This window comes from Canis lupus, chromosome 14, assembly GCF_048164855.1.
Source record: "Canis lupus baileyi chromosome 14, mCanLup2.hap1, whole genome shotgun sequence".
Lineage (NCBI taxonomy): Eukaryota > Metazoa > Chordata > Mammalia > Carnivora > Canidae > Canis > Canis lupus.
The window spans coordinates 62,031,573-62,039,271 of record NC_132851.1 but is presented as its reverse complement, the minus strand read 5'-3'; the positions used below and the strand labels follow the sequence as shown (position 1 = coordinate 62,039,271).

At 37.0% G+C, this 7,699-nt stretch overlaps 1 protein-coding gene across 5 annotated transcripts in view; it reads right to left on the bottom strand.

Annotated features, from left to right (window-relative positions):
• Window positions 1–7,699, bottom strand: part of LOC140604181 (uncharacterized) — a 78,392-nt gene that overhangs the window by 55,411 nt on the left and 15,282 nt on the right. For 2 of the 5 annotated variants that reach the window (XR_012007200.1, XR_012007199.1), the window contains one exon: window positions 881–976. The gene's annotated coding sequence lies outside the window, so the exon portion shown is untranslated. Of the gene's footprint in view, window positions 1–880; window positions 977–4,874; window positions 6,153–7,699 lie in introns of those variants that run through there. The other 3 variants (XR_012007201.1, XR_012007203.1, XR_012007198.1) reach the window with 3 other exon arrangements.

The following is a 7,699-nucleotide window of genomic DNA, read 5'->3' as shown; positions in this document are numbered from 1 at the left end:
CCATGCAGGGAGCCCCGATGTGGGACTCGATCCAGGGTCTCCAGGATCATGCCCTGGGCTGCAGGTGGCGCTAAACCGCTGAGCCACCAGGGCTGCCCTGTGATTTTTTTTTAAGTGGGCTCCACACCCAGCTTGGAGCCCACTGCAGGGCCTGAACTCACTACTCTGAAGTCAATACCTGAGCCAAGATCAAGAGTTGGGTGCTCAACTAAACTGAGCCACCCAGGCACCCCTACTTTATGATTTTTTGAGTGAAATTTGGCCACGAGTTTTCTATTGACCTAATGCTTATAGCTTGATTTGAGTTGGTCCATTTCTTTTACTTGTTTAAGTTGATTGCGGTTTGGATTGTTTGCAGTTTTGTTGAACACAGAGTTATGAGTCAGATTTTGGGTGGCTAGTTTGTTTTAATTTAGCATTATTTAAAAGCTTCTTTGGTTAGCTTGCTGTGAGATTAGAGATGTTATTTTGTTGATTTTTTTTTCCTTTTGGCTGTGACTTCATGAAGTTTTGATCATCCTGATGCATTTGGCTGACCTAATATTGGCAGTTTAATTTGGTGTTGACCATTTCTTTTATTAGAGGAAGGAATTTGGGGTCCATTTAAGTTTTACAGAATGTTGTTCCTAGGGTAAGAGTTAGATTTTTTTCCTAAAATTTTAGCAGGTTTAATTGACTGAAATTTAGAAGTGCTAGACCTTGATTTATGTAGTAAATTCATGTGGTTTTAGGGTTTTTGAACACTTTGTGGATCAGGTAAATTTGATCAGATTTTTTTGGTTGTTTTTGAAGCAAAAGTTTTAAAATAGTTTTGGGGTACTCCAGAACTTTGTTTATTGAACGGAATAGAATTAAATAAATAGAATCTGATGAGTCTTACCTGAGGAAAAGGAAATGATGACATGGAGCTGTTAGTCCACAGAGGAAAGTGTCTTAACTGGGCTCTGTCCTCTTCTGTCTTCTGTGAACTGCTAGCCTGAAGAAAAGGACAGGGGAAATTCATTAGATATGTTTAATGCTGGTTTGTTTTTAAAGATATTTATAACATTCTTATTTACCATTTTACTATTTGCAAAATGTTAATGAGCATGTATGTATTCCGGACTTGTTGGAATTTATGTAGGGAGAAATAAAATAGACTAGAGGTTAAAAGCACAGTCTCTGGAAACAAACTACCTGTCTCTGAACTTCAACTGTGCTATTTACTACCTTTGTGGCTTTGGGCAAGTAACTTGATTTATCCTTTTGGCATCTCATTTCCTCAAATTACAGATATATATTTTTTTTTTTTAAAGAGAAAGTGTGATGTTTGATGTCTGGAAATCGGCTGTTTAAGGAAAATCCCTGGAGAGAAGGGAGTTCAGCTGATTTAGACATCCATATAGTATAATTATTTGAAAAAAGGATGTTTAGATGCTGGGGTCAGTGGAATGAAGGAATTAGATGCTGACCTTGCAGGATATGTCTCTAAGCATGCTACACATATGCCACATTTTTACAATAGAGAGCAATTAAGACTCATTCAAAATCAAGAACTTGATTCTCTTTTTCCCCTGTAATTAGCTAAATGCTTCTGTTTATAGTATAATTTGAAAGACAGAAATATCTGTCTACCTGTCCTTCTATCTAGTTCAGGCTTCCCAGATTCATGCCTTTAGGAAGTCACCATCTCCAGGATATTATCTCCTAGTATATCTCCCTTTGTCTGAATTTATACTGTTTATGTAGGGCTAAGCAATATTTACTTCTGTTTTTCTTTATTGCATTTTGTTTTTCCACTGGTATCATGTGTCTTAGACTTATTTCTCATTCTAGGAAAGAGTATCTGCATGAAATTGTTTTTTTTCTTCCAAAAAGAACTCTATACAATTTGACCAAACCTGGGTATCGAAACTTTCAAAGTTAGCGTTTTGAATTGGAGTTTTCTTTTGTACCTCATAGATGTATCTTGCAAGAAGTTGCTGTGGCCAAGTTCAAATAGGGTGTTGCCTGTGTTCTCCTCTAGGATTTTGATGGATTCTTGTCTCACATTTAGATCTTTCATCCATTTTGAGTTTGTATATGGTGTAAGACAGTGGTCTAGTTTCATCTTCTGCACGTGACTGTCCAATTTTCCCAGCACCATTTATTGAAGAGATTGTCCTATTTCCAGTGGATAGTCTTTCCTGCTTTGTGAAATATTAGTTGACCATAGAGCTGAGGGCCCATTGCTGGGTTCTCTATTCTGTTCCATTGATGTATGTGTCTGTTTTTGTGCCAGTACCTCTTAACTAAGACAAATGATCTATTTGTTAAAATTCATATAAATAAAAAAGATTTTTATGATCTAATTGCTTGGTGATGTAGGGAGGTGAGAACTTTTATGTTACCAATAGATTTTTCTGGGACTAAGAAAGATACCATAAAATTAATTCTGTCTTTAAGCTAATGTCCTTAGAAGTGTACATTAGAAGAAGTTAGAGAAACAATTTGTACTTAGCAGTAAAAGGCTCATTTGATATTTTAATCCCTTCTCTTTCAATTAACGTCACAGACAGCTAATACTACCTATGTCCATGAGGAGTGGGAACCTTTGAATTGCCATATTTCAAGGATGAATTGGGCAATTATTTTTTTTTACTTTCTAGAATGCTTTATTCTTTGGAACATGACAGATGTCTGAAATTATTATAGTGGTTTCTTTCTTGTTCCTGGATCAGCAGGCCTTTTGCATACTGACCTTCAAGGCTCATAAAGTATTGTTGCTTAGTTGAAGTTGTTTCCTGTTTTACCAGAAGCATCTCATTACAATGAGAGCTGGTCTTTGTTGTGTTCTATGGCAGCATCTTACTCATTTTCTAGCTGAGGGACAGAAAGCCTTTCAGGTTGTCCTGTACCTCTTGGCTTTTCAACATATTTACTCTTTTGGTATATAGAGTGTGTTTTTCTAGACTTTGGATCGATCACTCCATGTTTCGGAGAAGGACCTGACTGCTTCATCTTTCCTTTCAGGAATTGTTTATGTTGGTTGAATAATAGAGATTAGTTCCTTGTCCCTAGACAACTGAGAGTCCAAGACTAGGGCTTGGGACAGTAGAGAAGAGTACCTAACAGCAGTGATCTCAACTGGACCAGGTGATTACATCAGTATGTGTCCAAGGAAATATATTTCCTCTTCCGTAGAGCACTCAGAGACAAAGAGAGAGCCCAGATATATTCTTTCTCTCCATCGGTTTTAGTGTGTGATATCAAAAGTCAACAATAGTGTAAGAATTGAGATAGTGGTAGTCATTATCTGGTTATTAATTGAGAATATCAAGGCGACCAAATATAGTTGTGTAAGTTCACTGTTTGAAGATGCCCAGAAATAGAGGGGAAAGCTAAAATCTACCTTTACCTGCTTAACAAGCCATGAACCCTGGCATAAAGTTATGTTCAACTGGTAGAAGGGCCAGTAGTTTCGTATTTTCACAGAGTTGCTTTATGATTGGCAATTTTGAACAATATTGATGAGGTTTAAGTCTAAACTCTTAAATAAAGGTTAGCTGTCTATCTGGGATTTGCTTTATGTTTACTTCAAAGCAGTGTTTGGAAGGTGGGAATAATTTTGGTCTAGCATTTAATGTGGTCTCCCAGTAGTGGGGGTGACTTTATTACATTCCCATATTTTCTTGCTAGTCATTCATGTAAGTAGCATACACAGTTGTAAGATGTGTATCTCAGAGATTTGATGTATGGTTTCTGTACACATTGAGTCCTCTTATTCCATAGGGCTTTTCCAGTGAAGTAAAACCCATGGATGATGTTTTAAGCTCTAATTATTCCTTAAAGTAAGATTGAAATTATTTTTTCCTTGAATGACTATAAAGTAATTATGACTTAGCTATACTCCTTGATCTCTTGGCATCAACACATTTGTTGCATAGGTTTGTGCCATATTTTAGATTTCCTTTAAGTTCTGTCTTACTCTTCCTTGTTATGTGCCCTTCATATCCTGACATGATGAGTCATGGAAAGAAATCACTCACCAGATACACCACAAGATTAAAAAAAAAAACAGGCCAGATCATGAAGTAAGGATCACAGTTGCGTTTGGATCAGTTGACAATATGAAGTCAGAAAGAGAGCAGGATCCAGTACACAGACATCAAATTGAATAGTACTAACCAGAAAACTTGAATCAGATTGATCAGGAAAAGCCAGAAACGTGAAGAAGCAGTCAGATTTATTTATATATATATATATTTATTTATTATTATTATTTTTTCTGGAGTCAGATTTACATCTACCAAATGGGATTCTCGTAGTTTAACATAGTGGAAAATGGCTTTAGTATTAGTGATATTTCTGGTGTTATGCAAGTCAGAACAACGTCTATTATGGATGATTTTATATTTTGAGAAATAATACAATAATGAATCTTTCCATTGTTTACATTATGTGGAAGGAATACCTGTCTAATGACATAAGCTTTCTCTAAGGAACAACTCATTTTATGACTCAGATTTATTCTTGAAAAGTTTATGTGAGTTGAATTTTTTGTAAATTAAGTTTATTTCAGAATATTTATACTTTTAAGGAAGTACATAAAAACTCTTAAGACTGTTTAATATTCCTTTTTAAAAATATTTTATTTGTTCATGAGAGACACACACAGAGAGGCAGAGACACAGGCAAAGTGAGAAGCAGGCTCCCTCCAGGGAGCCTGATGTGGGACTTGATCCCAGGACCCCAGGATCATGACCTGAGTCAAAGGCAGATACTCAACCAGTGAGCCACCCAGGCAACCCCCCTGCTTAATATTCTTTTGAAAATATGAATTTTGTGCATCATTGCTCAAAAATCAGAGTGGATGTTTTAGAAAGAGAATTATATAAGTACACACAAAAATGGATTTAGTATGAAACTTGTAAAAGTTTCACTTTTACAGGCTTTTCCTCATTCCATAGGAATGACCCCCATCCCTTTTCTACCCTGTCAGTTGGTTTGGTTGTGGACACTGTTGACACCACACAGACCAGGCAGATATGAAAAGGTTTATTCTTCACAGACTGGGGAGATCAGTGCAGGTGCAGGCTTGTCCAGGCGGCTTGAAGGAAGCTCAGATACTTTTTTTAACTTTAGTGTTCTGCTTAGATCAGAGTTGGTTACATTGAAATAAATGAGGTTCATTTCTACTAAAAGCTCAGATCAGTTTGGAAAATATAATTTCTCAATTTTCAACCAAACATGGATATGAGGCTATCCAAGAAACTTAAAAATTTTACTGCTTGATGTAGTTGGTTTGGAAGTTGGAAGTTTCTTGCAGGGAGTGTTGATTATAATTTCAGTAGTAGCTGTGGTAGATGCTATGGTGGTGGTTGCTGCTGATGTGGAGGTGGGTTCTATTGCTGAAGAGATAGGTATGGTTGAGAAACCTGTGGCTTCTGTCATGGTGACGGTGGGTTCTGTGGCAGTGATGGTAGGTACTGGTGTAGTGGTAGGTTCTGTGGAAGTGATAGTAGCTGGCTATTATAGTGGGTTCTGTAGAAGTGATGGTGGCTCTATTGTAGTAGTTTCCACAGAAGTAGTCATGACTGCTGTTGTACTGGTGGCTTCTATAGTAGTAGTGATTGCTGTGATGGTAGATTTTGTGAAAGTGGTAGTGGTTTCTGTTGTGGTGGCAGGTTCTGAAGTGGCAATTTTGGTTGTAGTGATTGGATTTAGGGTTAGGGAAGAAACAGTGTATAGGATATACAGAATTTGGGAAGACCTATTAATAGGTCTTGGAGGGTAAGATCTTGGTTGGAAAGTTGGATTCAGATTGCCTGGAAAGGATTGAGGTTGTCTCATAGGTCCCAATGTAGGGACTGATATGGAATGTGTACTGAATCAGAGGAAGGAGTTGGAGGTGGATAAGGAGGAGGAGTAGGAGGACTATGATGATGCTGAGGAGGAACATGCCCTGGTAGACCAAAAAAAGGAAATTATAGAATGTGCCTTTGTGTACTGAAAGGAAGAGGTAGTAGAACACACCTTGGTGGAATGAAAGGAAAAGGAGTAGGTGATAGAATAATAAGTCCATAGAGAGGAGGGAGGCCTAGTGGAACCTGTCTTTGCTTATAGATCAGAGGAGATGGTGACTGATGGCCAGGAAGATATGGTTCTCTTGGAACTCTTTGACTTTAAGTGGGCTGGAGAGGTAAGAAAAACAAACAGAAACAAAAAAAGTTTTCTAAATTTGATTAAAGTTCAAACACTAATGAATATACTTTTATTTTTTATCATTTATTTTTTTGTTTTCAAATGAAGGTAAATGCTCCAGTGGAACCAACCAGAAAATGCTTTCTTATTCTCCATTACCTTTTTAGGGACTAAGGGAAACAGATTTAAGACATGAACACTTCTGTACATGAATCTGAAATCTAGTAGGAGCTATAATCCTTCAACTACAATATGGGATGATACAGTAAAAAGTCTGTGGGAAGTAGAATAGTGCATTAAGACCCTGGAGTCTATGGCTAAAGCCAGTCCTTCCACTGTTGCAGGCTAAGGTGCTTATACTCCCTCTCATACTCTTAAACTCTCTTATACTCTCAGCAGAGAGAGAGTTTCTTTATTTCATTCATTTTTTTTAAAAAAAGATTTTTATTTATTTATTTGACAGAGAGAGAGAGAGAGAGAGAGAGCATAAGCAAGGGGGAGCAGCAGATGGAGAAACAGGTAGGAGCTCAGTGTGAGGCTTGATCTCAGACCCCAGGATAATAACCTGAGCCAAAGGCAAACATTTAGCCAACTGAACCATCCAGGTGCCTCTGTTTCCTCATTTCAAAAATGGTTCTAGAAAAAGTTCCTACCTTATGTAGTGGTTGATAGGATTTTATGTAATCTATATATAGTGTTCAGACACAGTAAATTATGGTAAGTACTCTATAAATTTGAGCTATTTTGCACTGTGTTTAACAGGTATTGTGGTTTATAGATCTGGTAACAGTTTAAGAATTAGCTGATAAATAGAACAATTCTAGATGCAATAGCAATTTGGAGAAAAGATTTAATTTTGGCAAAAAAGGATTAAAGATTACTTTGTGGAAAAGATAGCATTTGAAATGAGCATAATGGAGTTGAAATGGGGAATTAAATAATGGAGTTGAAATGGGGAATTAAAATTAAAAGAACATGAATAAATGAACAGGGTCAGGAAAATACAAGTCCCTTTCTTGAGGCAGAAGACCAGTTTGTCTGGAACAGAAGTTTCAGGAAGGTGAAAGACTCTGTTAACTCTCTTGCAACCTTCAGCTCCCTGCCTCTGTGTCTTTCTGATATGCTACCCTAGGAAACATCAAGCTTTGGGATCAACTCTTTACAAACTACCTTGTCTACAAAAAAAAAATAAAAATAAAAAAAAAAAAACCAAACAAAAAACAAAACACACACACACAAACAAAAACAAAACAAAACAACAACAAAAAACTACCTTGTCTATTTCAACTTGGAGGCTGGTGAACATTGAATACCACAAATCCCTAAATATTAGACACACTGGAGATTCACAGGGTCTGCCCTAATCTGGCTCCTCAGCGATGCTAATCTATTCTCCCCTTTCTCCCACAAAGCTATCTTCTCAGCATTTACATTTATTTTTTATCCCTCTTGCCTCCCACCCCCCAATAGAAGATGATCTTGCCTTCTATTTCACAAAAATGAAGAACTTTACTTTTCTGCCCACACCCATAAAATT